The 19,456-nt window shown below is 38.5% G+C and overlaps 1 protein-coding gene across 3 annotated transcripts in view; it reads right to left on the bottom strand.

The window, feature by feature from the left end:
• Window positions 1–7,151, bottom strand: part of Adamts6 (ADAM metallopeptidase with thrombospondin type 1 motif 6) — a 229,077-nt gene extending 221,926 nt beyond the window's left edge. For 2 of the 3 annotated variants that reach the window (XR_003482511.2, XM_027401534.2), the window contains exon 1: window positions 6,871–7,151. The gene's annotated coding sequence lies outside the window, so the exon portion shown is untranslated. Of the gene's footprint in view, window positions 1–6,557; window positions 6,612–6,870 lie in introns of all 3 variants that reach the window. The other variant, XM_027401535.2, reaches the window with a different exon arrangement.
• Between the last annotated feature and the right edge of the window lie 12,305 nt (window positions 7,152–19,456).

The following is a 19,456-nucleotide window of genomic DNA, read 5'->3' as shown; positions in this document are numbered from 1 at the left end:
ACATATAATAAGAAACTGAAATGGCTAGTAGGATAATTCCACAACTACTAAATAATCAAAGAAAGAACCTTGAAACTAGAGATTATAGAATACTTGTTGAGCATGTACAATATTTTAGAAATCAAGAAAAAAGAAGAGGAAGAGGAGGGAGGAGGAGGGAGAGGTCATGGGAAAGAATCTGAGGAGGAGACTAATAATTCTTTTAAAAATAATGAAACTCTGAAGATAACAATGTATAGGCATGGTGTGCCAACCTCCTTTTAGTAAAATAAAAACACAGAGAAACTGCATAATCCAAGTTCATCATATGTACTGAACAAATAGTATGTGATCTCATTCCTCAACAAAACACTTTAAGCCCATTCATATCCAAGACAGCCATGCTGCTTTTTGGGTACCTGTGTTTTGTTCTGACAAAGCATATCTATAAATACACAATGAGATTTATCAACTGTCTACGAACACTTAAGATAGCATCACAACCTAAACTTCTAAAAAGTTGAACTAATTTATGGTAGAACAGAATTTATCTAGAAGTCTTGCATGACTTATTAGGCAATTCAAATACAGAAATTTCAACTCTGTATAATGTACCTGAAAAGAAGTCTTTACAACTTCATTCCAAATATCACAACAGTTCTCAAGTCCTATCTCATATGTCTTACTTCTGGCTAATAACCTCACTCAGAATACATGGACTCAAAGTAATTATATATGTGGCCAGCTGGCTTCCCAACAGATAATACATCAGAAGGAAAAAATAACTAGAAGATTAAAAACTAGCTCACTTACAGCAAAACAGTAACTAAAAAATACAAAAAGTTCAAATGTAATTTTAGAAACCCGAAATAATACAGCTTGGGATAAAGGCAAACCATCTTTATGTAGCTTAATAGTTCCTATTGTGTACACAACTGTGCTATAGTTCACTGTCTGATTTTTATAATACTATATTTGACTTTGGAATAAAAGTTAAATCACTTCTGAAAGATATATTAGTAAAATTAGGTAAAGAAATATGTGAAGGATATTAGAAAAAATTTTATCTCAAATTCCTAACACACATAGTAGTCACATAATAAACATTTACCGTATTTGTTGGTTTAAAAATGAATGAATAGCTGGGCGTTGGTGGTGCACGCCTTTAATCCCAGAACTCGGGGAGGCAGAGGCAGGTGGATCTCTGTGAGTTCAAGGCCAGCCTGGTCTACAACTCAAGTTCCAGGACAAGCTCCAAAGCAATACAGAGAAACCTGGAATGAATGCCTCACATTCATCTCTACACGTGACCAAACTGCTGATCTTTGTTAAGTTAGTTCATTAATCAACCAACATTTTCTCACCATGTTTAAAAATTACATTATGCCAATAGCAGGATACAGAAAAGATTAAAACACAATCCTTGACCATGATGAAGAATTCATAATCTAAATAACAGAAAAATTCAAAGCAGATGGATAAATGCCCAAGTGAAGTTTAAAAGTGTGTTATAGGTGATCAGATGAAGGAAATAACCTCTAAATCTAAAGATGGATTAAGGAAAGTTAATGCAAAACAGCATCTCAAGAAGATCTTGGAAATGAGTGGAATTTCACGTCAAACTGTTGGATATAATTATTGCGAATACAAGAAATTCACTCCGAAAGGTCTAGATGACAAGTGGGTGGAGACGGTGGGAATACACACTACAGTTAGAAATAATAGAAAGAGTAAATTTGGTCCTGTGCAGAAGCCTAATTAGTATTATATAGAAAAGTAGTTTAAGGTCAAACTAAAAATAAAATATTTAAAGTACAGATTATTTCCATTAATCTTCACTCACAAAATAATAGCATCTCTGTGGTTAGGCACAGTCTGGCAGATTCATTGACCTGCCTCTTAGCATCCACACTCTTCTGTCATCTTCATCCCTGGATAATTTAATTCTAGTCAAGAAAATATCTCAATGTTGAAATGACGCCATTTCCATGATTTGATTACAAAGATCCTGGCTTACAACTTGGTACCAGGCTTTGTTTCATTGTTAATATTTAGATGCTCACAAAAAAAAAAAAAAAAAAAAAAAAATCAGAGGAACCTCCACGTAGTACTGGCAAGAAACTGGGGCTCCATCCAATAGCAAGTTACTGAATCCTGCTCTAGAATACATGAGCTTAGAAGTTCATTCATCTCCAGTGAGGGTTCCTGGAGAGAACTCAGTCTTTGCCAACACTTTGATTATAACGTCCTCAGAAGGACATAGTTGGTCACATCTGGACTCGCAGAAACTGGCATAGTGAATGTGTGCTAAATCATTTAGTCTGTGGTAATTTGTTAAGCAATTAATAACTAATACAGTCACCAATTAACACATGAAGAAGTTGGCATTTATGGAGATCAGGTGGCTAGAAAACAAGTGAGTTCACACTCATACACGTAGCTATCTGGCTCAAAAATCTATGTTTTGTGCATTACTTCACACTTCTAGCTTGAGGTACCCTTTTGAATCTCAGTATTAGTTCTCTACAATCATGCTGTATGATATGCTTGCAAATGGAAACCATTAATATGAACAGTTTTTTTTAGCACCTTTGGACACAGTTGTTTTATGTCACAATTTCTATTTAGGCAAGACTGTAGGGGAAGCTGTAGCCACGCCTTCTTAGGGACTGGCTACAGGAGTACCTGAGGGCTTGTGAGGGCGTGGTCAGAGTGAGTAGGGGGACTGCGTTTTCGGTTTCTTTTCTCTCTTTGCTTCTTGCTGTACAGACTACCACCGGCTGGCTGGTTCGCTCTGTAAGTAAGGCTTTTCCCTATTAAATACCCTTATATTTCAACCTGACTCCGTATTGGTAATTACCTACTATACAAGACAAAAACTATATATTCTCAAGTTTGAAAATCTATGAAAATACTAAGTCCCAATAATAATATTCAATCACAATAAAGAAAAGAACACATATTCTTGGTTTGCAAGACATGGTTCTATACTCCAAACTGAACCATGAAATATTAATGTATAATTATTGCTTCATGAACAGCACTCATCCTTAGTTTCTTTTTTTTTTTTTCCAAATCACTAGAATGTTTTCAGTAATAACATCTGACATCAAATGGGTCCTCCATTTACTTTAATTGTGAATCTTCTTTTAAGGGGGAATTTACAATTAGCACATTTGATTTCATTTTCTAGCAGTCATAATAGATTTGTATTAAATCATCCACACCTTTCCTTTGTTTTCTTGGACACTAAAACTAATGGCAACCTTACAATATAGTGGGCTTGATTTAGAAAACAATTTTCCCCCTTGAGAAATGCCTTGATCTGCAGTTTTTGCAATCTTCACTCCAACCCTTTCTAACACTATCCTAGCAACATCTAACTTAACTAAGTCAGTAGCATTAATAGGAAAACTAAGTAAACTAAAGTGACTCATTTAGTAAGAAGGGCACTGGTATTTAATAGAAAGAACAGAAGTTCCAGAATTAGACTGGAGGATACAGTATTTGGTATATGGGCACTCAATAAATTAGATGCCTTCCTCCTTCCCTCCTCATTATCTTTTAAACTTCCTATGCTCAGAAAACAAAATTAACACTGTATTACTGCTCAGTTGGCTAGAGCTCAATTAAATTTTAAGCAGCATATCTAAATCACTCTTAGTCACCCACATAGTACAAGTGAATTGTGTTAACCTACTTTCTGGCACCTGCTGGGAAAGTTAATCTAGATGCCAGAATAAAGTATGTGTAAAAAAAATTAGTTTCCAAAGTTCAACTAATACTAAAATGCTAAATAATTGCTCAGAAATCACAATGCCTTAATAAATCTTTTGAGTTGTGTAAGAGCAGCAGCATTATTATGTTGTGGGAAACACAAAGGCTTGTTACTCCTGGTTTGACTTCAAGTTACAAAACCTCCCTGGATCTGTTTTCTCAACTATAAGATTGAGACAATAACATCTACCTTACAAAGACTTTTTGAGAGAACAAAATAGATTGCACCTGATACTTCATTGGAGTGGCTAAATAAAAGGTATCCCTCCCTTCTTACTGTATATCACTTTTTAAAGCTTTTCCTTCAAAAATAGTTTCATATTCTTCCTTCCCTAAAAAATGTGGAGTAGTAGGACATCATAGGGCAATAAGGAAGCTATCTTCTCTTTTAAAGCAGAGTGAAGAACTTGGACTATGATAATTATACTTATGTTTTAATTTTGAAAATACAAGCAAAATGTCCAGTTCACTTTAACTTTTGCATATGAGTTTTATTCATAGTTTAAATGCATCAGCTGGCAAAGTTAAAGGATAATTTAACTGTTTCCATGGATCAAAGCTACACTACTTATGTAGAAGAAATAAGACCAGACATCTTGTACTACAGTGATTCCCTCAAAGTCTGCCCTAGTTGAAGCCTGTTACTTGATTTTTTTCTTTATGGTTTGACTTCCCACTCAAGTGATATAGAAGTAGCAAAAGTAATAATTTCCTCTCATTAGCTATTATTATGAAGGTAGAGAACCTGGTTAACATCTTTCTCCGCTTTTTTTCATCCATGTTAATCTGGTTATTTATTTTAAAGCTGATTTGGTCTCCATGGAAAAAGCAACAAAATCCTAAACCCTTCAGGTCCTTTATATTTATACATGAAAAACTTTTCATTTCGTTCTCCAGTCTTTTCTCTCAACAAATATTTGATAGCTACTATATGCTAAAGACACAATTAGGTTCTAAGTACAAAGGATTTTGATTTACAAACTTGGTAAGATTAGTTACCAAAAAAGTATTATCAAATACATAATTTAGTCAAAACTTATCTATTGAGGAAAGCAAAAATTCAAAATGAAATTCCCCAAAACTACACCCCAAGTTAATAATTCTTCTAATGCTACCTGTATTAGGACACTTTTCCTTTAAAAAAAAAAAAGATGCTTTTTCTTTCTTGATAGTGTAAAAGGCTAACCAACTTTGTTTTGTTTTGTTGTTTTAACTGTGACAAATTATCTACATCTTCTTTTTTCTCTCCCCACAAATTCCAAATATGCTCCTAACTTTCCTTAATCTGATAACTCAATTCATCTGTCACTAAGACCACAGAGAGAAAGATTTGGCACACAGCCCCCCCTAAGCCACTAATAGCTACTTTTGGTTGCTAAGGAAATGAAGAGGAAGTAGTAAGACCAGCAAGAATAGAGATTAATTTGCAGGTTTTAGACCAAACTAAAAATTATTTACAACATTTCAAGTCTTAATGATTAGAAGATTTTCCTCTGGGAAATTACAAAAATATTCATACAACTACACAGAATAATCTGCTGCCATTTGTGTCAAATGAATGATTTGCTGATTTGTTTGAAAACAACTTATATATTTTAATATAGCATTCTTCAAAAAAGACCACTAGTGCTCACATTTAAGCACCAAGTTAATATAAACAAGAATGCATTACCACTTTGGTGAAAATAATTATCTTCAAAATTAATTTTCTTAGTTGCCTTCAAATGCACCAGTTTTTCATTGCTTTTCTTTCTTTCCCTGTCGTCTGTCGTGAATTTTAAGGGCTGCCAATTCACCACTAAATGTTTCAGTCTAATCAATATAAGCTTAAGAAAAAAAAAAAAAAACACCAAAAAAAGAAAAGAGGAAGAATTAGTTTTTTTAAAACTCTAAACATAAGAGAGTAGATTGAAAATTATATTTAGTGTTTTTTTTTTTTTAAGTTCCAAGCAATAGTTTGTAGTTGTCGTCCCCCCTCCCCCCTCAGCCTGGGGCTTTGCACACCCTCACCACCACCCCCCTTCCCATTCCACTTCATCCAGACAGAGGGTAACAGTCTGAGCTGCCCTGGTTGAGTTGATCCTAAAGTTAACATTCAGCAGCCCATTTCCAGACAGCAGCGCTAAATCTATTTGGATAAAACGCGTGTGACCCAGACAGTTGGCATTTGGCCCAAACGCGTTGCACCAGCAGCTCAAATAAAAACAAGAGTAAGAAACTTACTCTCTTGTTCCCTCTCAGTGTGCTTTCTTACTCTGGCTTGCTTTCTCTGCTCCTAGCACAAGTGGAAAACTTATCAAAGACAGAAATTATAGCACATATTATCAGAAAGATTTTCCAATACTTCCTCCAGCACTCTTGTTCTCGCTCCTCAATCCCTAAACTTTAGTCTCATGTACCATATATCCAGACATATCCTGATAAACAAGGCTCCAGAGAGTTGAGTCTAGCATGGCCCAAGTGGGCAAAAGTAAATCAAAACCACACGCTTTCATCTCTGATTAGCCTATTAAGAGCTTACCATATTCTAGAGCATCAGCGCTACAGCCAGCACACTTCTGCTGGCCTGAGAGCACAGGCATAAAATATGCACTTCTCTGAATACTAAAGACACTGACATGAAACGGATTTGCAGAAGGCAATTGCATAAATCTGGAAAACGATTGAAAACACACATCATCATTACTTTCTCCACCACTATCCGGTGATTAGTTAAAAGAGCACGATGATCATAATCAAGTCCATCTCACACAACATGTAAATTCATACAATGAGCGCATATTTTTCACATCATAAAATACCTGTAAGCCCCGGAATTCTACATCCGCGAGTAGTCTAGAGTTTTAAAGATTTGTCTGTAAAATGAATTTAGTCAAATTCACTCTTTGCCATAAAGCACTCGCGCGCGCGCGTGTGTGCGTGCGCGCGCGCTCACACACACACACACACACACACACACACACACACACACACACACACACGAGAGAGAGAGAGACAGAGAGAGAGAGAGAGAGACAGAGAGAGAGAGAGAGATCTAAGCGTTATTAGTAAGACAAGCAAAGCACAAGGTTTTTTTTTTAAAGGTTTCATTGAATATTGTGAAATCTTTCTTACCGTTTTCATCTTCAAATTCTGATAAAAGGTAAATTTCAAACAATAGAGATTTCACTGGACGACTCACGTACTCCCTCTCTCTCTCTTTTCTTTTTGCCCCCCTTTGCAAAGCCACACCAGCCAGTTATTCTGCAGCCAGAATAAAACCCTATAGTCTCGCTAACCGGAGCTTTAGGGAACAGACTGCCGATTTGGCAGTTAAAAAAAAAAAAAAATTTAGAAAAAAATACTTTTAATACATCCAAGGCTATCAACCTGAGACGTGCTTTGCAACCCCCCCACTCTCTCCCTCCCCCGCCCACCCCCCAAAAAAGGAAAGGAAAAAAAGAAAGAAAAGAAAGGGGAAAGGCTTATTGGGGGGGAAGTGGTGCCCTCTCTTCCTGGACAGCTTAGTGCCTTTGCTATGCAAATAACATGTGCAGAGCATCAAAAGGTATCAGGAGAGAGAGAAGACAAGAGGAGCAGGAAGGGCAGGAAAAGTTTTGTTGAAGTAGCCCTCGAGCTCACTGCCGGCCCCCAGCCAACTTCAATTGCAGCAGAAGAAAATTTTGGCAGCTTTCCTCAGAGGCAGAACAAACTGACGTCAGTCTGCAGATGTGCCTGGGCTGCCTGCGTCGGTGCGCATGTGTCCTGGGTCGTCACGTGGAGGGGGAGGGGAAGTAGAGGTACAATCGGGGTATCCAACTACCAGCCATTCAGAAGGGCTTAGACAATGTCAACTTTTCCTCCCTGTGAATGAGAGAAACTCTGGCCCTCTAACCTCTCTCCCCTAACCCACTCCGCCTCCTTCCTCCCCTCTAACCTCTTTCAGAGTCTTGTCTGGTTTGTTATTAGTGTTTCTTGGGAAAGGGAAAGAGGGGTAGAGAGAGTGAGTGACTTTAGATATACTAATGTCACTGTCAAATTTTCGGTGTCATTCTCTGTTTTTCTTAATCTGCAAAATAAAAGCATTTAAAAGGTGTTCATAAGATTTCTGTAAGGAGTCAGATCTGTGGAGCACGCAAATTTCAAGACTTGAAAGCAACATGTGTACAAAACGCCTGTGTGTTGAATACATACTTTAATAGGTGAAGTTTCCACCAAAAGAATGAAAGCTAAACAAAATCGAGCCCTGCAAATTTTCCATGTGATTATCGGCTTCAGGATATGTGGAGCTTTAAAAGGAAAGGGGTGTGGGTGCATTATTTCCAGATGAGAGACTGGACGGTGTTTAAACTGCAGCCGGGAAAGCAACAAGTGAGATGTAATTTTTAGCAGTATATTGAATGAGACTTCAATGACTGCTCAAAGGAAAAGAAATCCAAAATAAGCCCCCTGATACCTTAAGGGGGAGAGGGACTACGACACAGGAACCCTGATGAGGTCTCAAGATAAACAAACAAAACCTTAGAACTGGTTCTTCTAGCTTCCAATCCCACCTCCCCCTCCACACCAGCTGCTAGTCCAGCCTTTAAGGGTAAATACCACAACGATGTAGCACTTTCACTTTCATTTGCTAGGAGAAAGCCCCTGGCGTTAAACTGTAGGGGAAAAAAAAAAATGTCCTTTCCCTGTCCTAAGCAAACAAACAATGTCTGGCGCAAGTATCAGAATCAGGAAAAAAAATTCTAAAATAGCTGAGGACAAACGTTGCCTTTTTCGGTGTAATCTGCTGCATCATTTATCTGTCTGTCCCGTGGAGTATGGAGTTAGTAGTTTAATGGTTGCCAAGGTTGGGGGAGGGGAAATTAAACCCTGAAATTGCAGTCTTTAATTAACACTAAGTCAATTTCCTATGGCCAGAACCAGAAAATGGAATTGGATTTAAGGGAGGAGACTAAGGAAGAGGCACTTTCTAAATGCCTGTTCTTAAATTTCTAGCTTCTGCTAATGTTGCTGTCCATTTGATTTTTTTTTTTTCCTTTCCTACACTGGAGGTGGTAGGTGTAGTTATTCTAGAAAACTTATGAACACTTTGTTTAAAGAATGCATAGGTCAGACTGGGAACGTGGAGCAATACATTTACTTCAACACTTCCTCAAGGGATAGAAGGCAATAGCATTTGTCCAGTTGATAGCTCTCATTTTGACCTTAATCCTCCTTACTATATAACTCAGTGCATAGTAAACATAGAAACGTGTTCTGTGGTTGGTACTGACAGTTTGAAATAAAGATGATTCATTGAGCTGTGTGTGTGTACAGTACATTGAGATTGCTAGACCTCACAGCAACACTAGCAAACACCAAAAAATGAACATAGCACAGAGCTAGCTGCCTTTGCATAAAATTCCCCGTTAATACGTATGAGCTTCAACTTTCCTTGATATTACAAGCACCCGTATAAGAGAGTTACAGCAAACACAGGAAAGTAGTCAAGGTGTAGACACAGGAGTGTCACCTTTGTTGCCTACCTGAAGAGCATTTGCTCTGTTAAATTAGGCTGCCCTAGGAGGTAGCTGCCTTGGAAAACAGAGAGAACTGGACCTCTGCTGTCTAATTACTTATTCAAAGAGTGCCATCCTGCGTCTAAACAGAGTAATGAAAATTTTCTAATTTCCCTTGCCTCCTCCAAATACTGGAACTAAGACTATAATAATGTGTAGAACTGAAAAACTATTAGTGTAAGAAATGGAGTGTCAAAATTTATATACATTTTAGACATTTTAACTTTATTACAGAAACTATTAAACATAAGAAAAACAGTGCAATGATCCCCAACATAGCCAGTTGTAACAAGCACTGAATGAAGTACAAGTCATCTTATTTACCCTATATTTTCATTACTCATTCCACACCAATGGACCATTTTAAAATCAACCCCAGATTCTTCATTGCCTCCATTAAGTACTCTTGCATTTCTAAAATATAAGGACTAAGTTTTAAAAAACAAGTACATTGCTGTTACTCTTAAAGTAATGATAACTTCTTTGTGTAACCAAATACCAATACTCAAATTTCTCATCACAAAGTCATCTCTTAAATGGAATTATAGGCATATAATGTATTGTACTGATACCAAACACACATCCCTGTGTTTTGAGACAGGGTCTCCCTTGAGTTGCCCAGAGTTGCCTTGAACTCATGGCAATCCCCATGCCTTTGCCTCAGAAGTGCTAGGATTACAAGCATGAACAAACATACTCAGCTCTGCTGATCTATCTCTGATATATGCTTTCCCAGTAAACCTTGTTTGTTTTTCTGTTTTATGAGGCACTGTCTCCCACTGTAGACCAGGATGGCCTACAACAGTCTATGTAATTTGAGCTGCCATCAAACTTGTAATCTCCCTTCCTCAGTCTCCCAAGGGATGGTATATATTATGTGTCTCCACACTAGGCTCTATTAATAAATCTTCTATTAAATTTGAACAGTTATACAGAGAAGTTGACAAGTCCATACCTTGGTGCTGTGTTCTGTCTAAAAGCATTTTACAATGTGAATGTTTCCTTTTTCATTACTTATATTTTAATTGAGTAATAAAATGATACATATTTATGGTATATAAACATAAACATGTATATATACATGTGGCAGAACGGCTAAAACAAGCTATTTAAGAGTTGGGGATGGCTCATTGGTAGAATATACGTCTGCCTAATTTATGGGGATCTAGGTTTGATATTTGTCATATGTATTAATGTACATACTTACACTTCTTTATTGGTAAAACACTTAAAATTGTTTACTTAGTAATTTCAAGTGCATAATACATTACATATTTATATGAAATGGGTGAATGAAGTAAATCAAATTCCATGTGTTAGTCAGATGATTGTGTATTTATGTGGGTATATTTTAATAGCCAAGAGAGCTGGGGTAAAGCAGAAGCAACTACAGAAATTTTTAGAATTTGTAAATTTTGTAAGGATCCTTCCCCCTCACAGAAGTCACCACTGCCTCAGTTGTCTTAGAGCTGCACCAGGACTTGGGGAAGCCAAGGTACAACCCCACATACCCTCTAGGTCACCAGGACCTGGGGGTGCCAAGAACTCAGAGTTGCTATAATGGTGGCCTTTGACTTTTCAAGCAGCTGCAGCCTCCAATGACCTGCAGCAGGCCAGGCCTGGCCCAGAGGGCAAAGGCAAGCTGAGGCCAGGCTAAGCCTTGAAGCCCGCAGCCTTGAGAGCTGCTGCCACGGCCGACGCCGAACAAAGTGTATGGAAAAAATAATGCAGCCTGTCAGAAACTGCTTTAAGACCTTTTAGAAAGAAAATAGATATCTCTGATTGTATTCAAACTTGTTCAGATTTTGGACGCTCATACACTCAAGGGTTAGCTATAGCTGCTATATTACAAGAGATTTCAGTTAAAGATGTTTTATTTCAACAAACTAACCATAGCCTAGGGAAAAGGAGGGCTGAAAGATGTATGTATGTTCTGCAGGGTTTGGCCACACACGTGTGTGAAGTATGATTGTAAATGCCTGAATCCTAACAAACGGATAGACCTTGAATTGCTTTGGATGTAGTCAAAGAGGGCACCATATCAGACAGTGTCTTAACAGGAAAGACTGGTGATCTGTGCCTCCCACTGCCAGCCCCCAGAGCTGGTTGACAGGGAATGGCCAAAGCCAGCATGGCCTGAGAGCCCAAGGATCCTGTATGGATGGTTCAATAGCCTTTAGCAGAGGAAAGGATACAGAGATTCTCCTATTTTTGTGGTTAAAAGAGAAATCTAGAGAATGGAGGTTAGTACAAGATTTGTAAAAAGTTATTGAGAAGAAGCCTCAGGGAACTCTGCCCTGTTAGGCCCCACCTAGAAAGGTGTCTGTAAAAATGCAAATTAAACATGTCAACTAATGAAAGCTTTATAGCTTGGATTAGAAAAGACTACTTACAAATTTTAAATAATTTTCAAAAATTATTGGGATATATGACTCTATTTAAAATTATCTATAGTGGATATTGACCTCCTCAGTGAGATTCTTAAGGGCAGTTGTGACCCTAGTTCATGTAGGCAGCTCACAGGACCTGCTAGACAAACGCTGACTCAAATGGAGCATGCAATCGACGTGCCCGAGGAGCTTTGAAAAAGCAACTTCAAAAAATAAGTAAAGGGGAGTTGTGCCCCCAGTCTCCACATAATGCATTAAATCATGCACTCTTCGTTTTAAATTTTTTGAATGTGGATACCTGTGAGCAATCTGCCGCGGACAGACTCTGGCACTATGGAACTTGAGGGACTTGCGCTCAAGCTAAATGAAAAGATCCTTACACTGGGTTATGGAAAGGACCTGACCCTCTTTTAATATGGGGGCGAGGGCATGTTTGTGTTTGTGTTTTCTTGCAGAAAGAAAATGAGGCTCAGTGGCTGCCAGAATGACTGGTGAGGTGCATGGAGCAGAGGAATGCTAGACCTGGTGATACAGTGACTACAGGAACCTGCCCAAATGAATTTCACTGAAAAATGTTGAAGCTGTGTTCCTGAACTTCTGATGTCATCATTCTACAGTACCCTCAATATATGCAGAGGGAATGTCCAAAAGTTTTGCAGCTGGTATTCGGCACTCAAGGACTGTGGTATCTCAAACTTATCTTTGGAAATTACAAGCAGCAGTGCATTGGACTTTAAGAGAGGGAAAAAGAAAAGGTTCAGAATTGCAGTTATTCATACTTCACCCAAAATGAGAACATTTTAATGTCCTTTGATAGAATTGAAATTATGAGAATTGTAATCTAGTCAATTATGTATCTATGGTTAATAATCATACAGGAATTATTAATGTTTACAACCTTTGCTATACTATACAAGTGTTAATGGATGAAAAAAGTCAGAGCTCATTTCTGATAGAATTTTGGCATGATGCTTATGTTTCGGTAGATATAATATAATTAAGAAGGCAGGTTTAGATCTTGATATAACTAAAGCAACATCCTAGACCAATTTTAAAAGGCCACTTTATCTTGATCATCCTCTCTGTTTACAGGAGATGCTGTAGCCATAGAAGCATATACATTGCTTAGCATGATCAAGCTTGCAGGGGAACTCTGGATGGAAAGTTGACTCAGAGGTGCATGGCATCAAGCTATGCACTATCCCCTAGCATTTTTATTACAGAGGCTGGTAGTCAAAGATGGGTAAGATAGTTTTGCCTCCAGGTGACCTAAGACAAGTCACGCATGACTGAATATGTGTTCCAATGACAAAAAAAGCTGGAAAGTGGAAGAAGACAACCTAAGACAGACATAGTCATCTGTCCTGTAGCAGAAGCACAGGTAATATCTAATTAAATTAAGAAGGGGGAATTTGTTGTTGCCCAGAAAGATGGCTCCACTCCATCTTGGCTCAAAGGCAGAGAGTTCAAAACTATCCTCAGTAAGTCTTTAAGACCTAAAGGTCAAATGTTTGGCTACAGTAGGATGTTTGATCTTGGTTTTGGGTGTCTTATCTAAATAACAACAGACTTGGTCTGAGGTGTGGTTACTCTTGACCCTCAAGTCAAGATAAGGAGAAATCATATACAAGGTGCAGTTACTGAATCCTTGGAGAATTGAGGAAAAAAGTCTGTTTTGTTCCGTATGCATGATACCATGTTCACCTTTTTGGTTAAGGTATTTAAGAGTGGTAAAAAGTAGAATTGTGGCTATTAGACTTCAATGTGGATCTTTTAACAATGGGGAAACAATTGGTTTAAGGATATAAAACTGCAGTTGGACAAGAGGCATAGACTCTCTGAAGTCTTGAGGTCTACTGAGAGCATGATAAATACGGTTGATAACAATATGCCATATTTTAAAAGTTGTGAGATAGTATACGTTAAGTGTTCTCAAAACAAAAATGATGAATATGTGTGATATAACATGTTAATTGGTTTAATTTAGCCATGCCATTGTGAACATACTGTATTATGTATCATAATTGTGCATGACTTTATTTATGAGCTAAATAAATGAATGGAAAAAAATTTTAAAAAGTAAACTTCCTTGCTTGCCAAACCATGGGCTTGCTTTGCTTTGCTTTGCCTTGTCTTTTCCCTCTTTGTCATGTCTATGCCTGCATCACCATGCCATTCCTTGTCTTCATAATGTCTTTCTTGCCTGGCCATGCCTTGCTTTGCCTTGCTTGGTCATTAGCATACCTTCCTTGCCTTGCAATTCTTCTCATGTGCACGCTTTCCCTTCCATTCCCTTGCCTTGCTTTCCCATGGGAATCATGGCCATATCTTGCATTTCCTTGCATTTTTTTGTCATGTGAATACTTTGCCTTTCCTTGACTTGACTTGCTACGCACATGACATCCTTTGTGTTGCCGAACATGTTCCTTGCATTCCCTTTCCTTTCTTTTCCTTGTCTTTTCTTTCCTTCACTTCTGTTCTCTTCCCTTCCATTCCCTTTCTGTTCCTTGTCTTATTTTGTTTTCCCTATCATGTACTTCTCGACTGCCTGACATTGCTTCCTCTGGCCGTGCTTGCTAAACCATGTGCTTACTTTGCTTTGCTTTGTCGTGTCTATGCTTGCATTGCCATGCTTTGCCATATCTTGCCTTTTCTTGCCTTGTCATGTTATGCCTTTCCTTGCTTGATCATTATAATGCCTTCCTTGCCTTTTCTTGACTTGATATGACTTCCTTGCATTACCATGCATGTTCCTTCCATCCCCTTCCCTTTCCTTGTTGTGGGGGACCGAATAATTCTGTTATGGAATATTTTCGGGCCCAGTCTCTTGCTCCAGAAACATGGAGCACTGGAAAGCTCCGGCCTTACCATTGTATTGTTAATGCCAATAAGGCTAGTATTGTTTAACATGGCCTCAGGGTAAAATACCTCTTATTTGCATCTGTATGTGCCTAAGCATCTGAATAGGCCCTCACCTGGGCGGAGGAGGAGAGGTGTGTGAGGAAAGAAGGTTTGAAGCTAAGGGCGAGTGGCCACAGCAGAGAGGGAACAAAGAGGGGTGTTTTCCTCGTGATATTGGCAGGCTGGTTAAGAAACACCAGAAAAGATGGCTAATAAAGAAATGACTCTAGTTCTACAACATGGAACTGAGAGCTCTCTGAAGATGACAAGATGCCTGTGTTTGATCTTTATCGCCATTGGCTTGCTGGGAGCTTCCAGGTCCACACACCCCCACTCAGGCCGAACCTCATGGCTGTCGTGGTTAAAGCTGAGACAAGCCGGGTCACAACACCTTGTGATGCCCATTCCTTGACTTTTGGTTCTATGTCATGCCTTGCATTGACTCACCTTGTCTTGTGGCAGACTGTCCTTGGATTTTCATTCCTTGCCTTTCCTTTCATTGCCTTGTCATGACATGTGCATGACTCATATTGACTTTCATTTCTTTGCCTTGTCTTGCCATCACACGCATTATGGATCTAGGAACCCCTAGCCCCCAAAACTCCAGAGGGGACACCCTACTGGATCAGAAGACATGCTAGTCCAGAATCCATGGGCATTTAGGCCTGAGGGCAGAGAGGAAACAGAAACAAAGGAACAAAACCATCATCCAACAAAGACAAATGGAGGATCAACACCTAGACCTTTAATCTAGGTAAGAACACAAGAACAGAAAAGGCAATATGGCACCACCAGAGTCCAGCTATACTACAGCAGCAAGACCTGAACAATCCAACATATCTGAAGCACAAGAAAACAACCTTAAAAAAGACTTTATGAAGATGATGGCGGTCCTTAAGGAGGATATGAAAAAAATCCCTTAAAGAAATTTAGGAAACAAAAAACAAGAAATTGGAAGAACTCAACAAATTCCTAAAAGAAAGCCAAGAAATGGCAATCATACAGGTGAAGGAAATGATTCAAGACTTAAAAAGAGAAATAGATGCAATAAAGAAAACAAAAACCTAGGGAATTCTGGAAATGGAAAACCGGGGTAATTGGTCAGGAACTACAGATGCAAGAATAAACAACAGCATACAAGAGATGGAAGATGGATGAGAGAATCTCAGGTGTTGAAGATACAACAGAAGAAATGCATTCATCAGTCAAAGAAAATGATAAATCCAATAAATTCTTGACACAAAATATCCAGGAAATCTGGGATACCATGAAAAGACTGAAACTAAGAATAATAGGGACAGAAGAAGAAGTCCAACTCAAAGGCACAGAAAACATATTCAACAGAATCACAGAAGAAAACTTTCCCAACCTAAAGAAGGACATGCCTATGAAAATACAAGAAACTTACAGAACACCAAATAAACTGGACCAAAAAAAGTCCAATTGCCACATAATAATCAAAATAATAAATATACAGAATAAAGAAAGAATATTAACAGCTGCAAAGAAAAAAGGCCAAGCAACATATAAAGGCAGACCTATCAGAATTACACCCAACTTCTCAATAGAAACAACGAAAGGCAAAAGGACAGGCATTATGCAAACAGTAAGAGCCCACAGATGCCAGCCCAGACTACTATACCCAGCAAAGCTTTCAATCATCATAGATGAAGAAAGCAAGATATTCCGAGAAAAAAACAATAGTTACATACAAAAAGTACTGGAAAAAAGTACTGGAAGGAAAACTCCAACCTAAGGAAGGTAACTACACCCACAAAAATATACGCAATAGATAATCCCACACCAGAAAATCCCAAAGAAGAGAAATACACACACAATACCACCATCAACAACAAAAACAAAATAATAGGAACTAGCAATCACTGGCCATTAATATCTTTAATATCAATGGACTCGATTCCCTGTAAAAAGACACAGGCTAAAAGAATGGATATGAAGACAAAAATCCATCCTTCTGCTGCATGCAAGAAACATACCTCAACTTCAAAGACAGACATTACCTCAGAGTAAAAGGTTGGGAAAAGATTTTCCAATCAATGGACCTAAGAAACAAGCTGGTGTAGCTATTCTAATATTTAACAAAACAGACCTCAAACTAACATAACAGTAATCAAGAGAATATTTCATATTCATCACAGGAGAAATCCAGCAAGATGAACTCTCAATTCTGAATATCTATGCCCCAAATACATTTGTAAAAGAAACATTACTAAAGCTTAAATTGCACATGAAGCCCCACACACTAATAGTGGAGACTTCAACACCCCACTCTCACCACTGGACAGTCTACCAGACAGAAACTTAACTAAGAAATAAAGGAACTAGCAGATGTTATGACTCAAATAGGCTTAACAGACATCTATAGACCATTCCACCCAAACACAAAAGAATATACCTTCTTCTCAGCACCCCTTGGAACCCTCTCTGAAATTGAACACATACTCAGTAACAAAGCAAACCTCAACAGATAAAAAAAAAAAAAAAAAAGTGAAATAACCCCCTGAATTTTATCTGATCATCATGGCTTAAAATTAGAATTCAACAACACTAATGGCATAAAGCTCACAAACTCATGGAAACTGAACAATGCTCAATTGACTCACTACTGGGTCAAGGGAAAAAAGAAATTAAAGACTTACTAAAACTCAATGAAAATGGCAGCACAATGCATCCAAATTTATGGGACATTGTAGGGAGTAACCCTAGCCCCGCCCAATAGTCCTGGGGCAGGTACCAGGTGGACCTGGGGACTCGCCCATAAGGGCGGGGTGAAGGAAAGCCGGCATGACGTAAGGGGGGCTTCTTAAAAGGCTGCACGTGGGGACCGCGCGCTCTCTTTGTTCTGGCTGCGCTGGCTGGGTTCTTAACCTAGCTCTGGCCTGTGTTTCACCCGGCTGTGCTTGGAATAAAGAGAGCGCGCGGTCCCCACGTGCAGCCTTTTAAGAAGCCCCCCTTACGTCATGCCGGCTTTCCTTCACCCCGCCCTTATGGGCGAGTCCCCAGGTCCACCTGGTACCTGCCCCAGGACTATTGGGCGGGGCTAGGGTTACTCCCTACAGGACATAATGAAAGCAATGATAAGAGGAAAGTTCATAGCACTAAATGTCTACATAAAGAAGCTAGAGAAGGGGCTGGAGAGATGGCTCAGTGGTTAAGAGCACTGACTGCTGCTCTTCCAGAGGTTCTGAGTTCAATTCCCAGCAACCACTTGGTGGCTCACAACAATCTGTAATGTGATCTGGTGCCCTCTTATGGCAGGCACTGTATACATGATAAATAAATAAATAAATCTAAAATAAAAACTGCCTGCTTTGGAAATTCTGGGCTGTTCTCTTCCCAGAGAATGACCCCAACGTGTCAGAATAAAATCCTTAAAAAAAAAAAAAAAAAAAAAGAAGAAGAAGAAGCTAAAGAAACCCCACACTAGTGAATTAACAGAACTGAAAGCTCTAGAACAAAAAGAAGCAAACTCACCCAGGAGGAGTACGTGGCTAGAAATAATCAAATTGAGGGCTGGAATCAATAAAATAGAAACAAATACAAAGAATCAATTAAAAAATTTGGTTCTTCAATAAAATCAATAAGATAGACAAACCTTTATCCAAACTAACCAAAAGGCAGAGAAGGACTACCCAAATTAACAAAATCAAAAATGAAAAAGGGATACAGCAACAGGCACTGAGGAAATCCAGAGAATCACTAAGTCATACTTCAAAAACCTGTACTCCACAAAATTGGAAAATTTAAAGGAAATAGACAATTTTCTGGATAAGTACCACAAAGTTAAATCAAGACAATAGATCTATAACCTCTAAGGAAATAGAAACAGTCATCGAAAGTCTCCCAACCAAGAAAAGCCCAAGACCAGATGGTTTCAGCACAGAATTCTACCAGAATTTCAAAGAATTACTAATACCATACCAATTCTTCTCAAAGTATTCCACACAAAAGAAACAGAAGGAACATTGACAAACTCTTTTTCCCAAGGCCAAAGTCACTGTGATACCTAAACCACACAAAGACCCAATAAAGAACGAGAATTACAGATCAATTTCACTCATGAACATTGATGTAAAAATACTAGCAAATCAAATCCAAGAACATGTCAAAAAGATCATCCATATGACTGTAACAGGATAAATAAAAGACCCAGAGACTGATATTGGGGTTCAAGATTCAAGCTGAAGATCAGAAAAGCAAACCAGCCGTGCACTAGCTCTTACCTCTAGCTCAGGCTGAAAGGGCTGATCCTGTCTCCACAATTTCTCATCAAGCCTCAGACTGCTGCCTCTCCTCAGCATGGCTGTAGAATCCTGAGACTCTATCTTCAGTGTGGCTGGAGAATGATTACCAGCTCTGAGACTCTGTTCCTGTCTTAAATACCTCTCAAGAGTCCTGGGATTAAAGGCATGTGATCCCAAGTGCTAAGATCCTCTTTTTGTGAGATGTTTCTCTCTAGGACTGGATCAACTTTGTGTAGCTCAGTGTGGCCTTGAACTAACAGAGATTCTTCTTAATTCTGAGTCCTGGGATTAAAGGTGTGTGCCTGGCTTCTATGTCTTGTGGATGACTTTGCTTTCTGAATCTGCAGGCAAGCTTTAATAAATCATAAATAATATATCACCACTCATGACAAAGTAGATTTCATCCTAAAGATGGAGGGATGCTTCAACATACAAAAAAAAAATCTGTCATTGTAATCCTTCATATAAACAAACTGAAAGAGAAAAAACACATGATCATCTTGTTAGATGCTGAAAAAGCCTTTGACAAAATCCAACACTCTCTCCTGCTAAAAGTTTTGTATACATCAGGGAAAAAAGGGACATTGCTAAACATAATAAAGGCAAT

Source organism: Cricetulus griseus, chromosome 2 (genome assembly GCF_003668045.3).
Source record: "Cricetulus griseus strain 17A/GY chromosome 2, alternate assembly CriGri-PICRH-1.0, whole genome shotgun sequence".
Classification (NCBI taxonomy): domain Eukaryota; kingdom Metazoa; phylum Chordata; class Mammalia; order Rodentia; family Cricetidae; genus Cricetulus; species Cricetulus griseus.
Note: the sequence above shows the minus strand (reverse complement) of the source record. Positions and strands in the feature narration are given on the sequence as shown.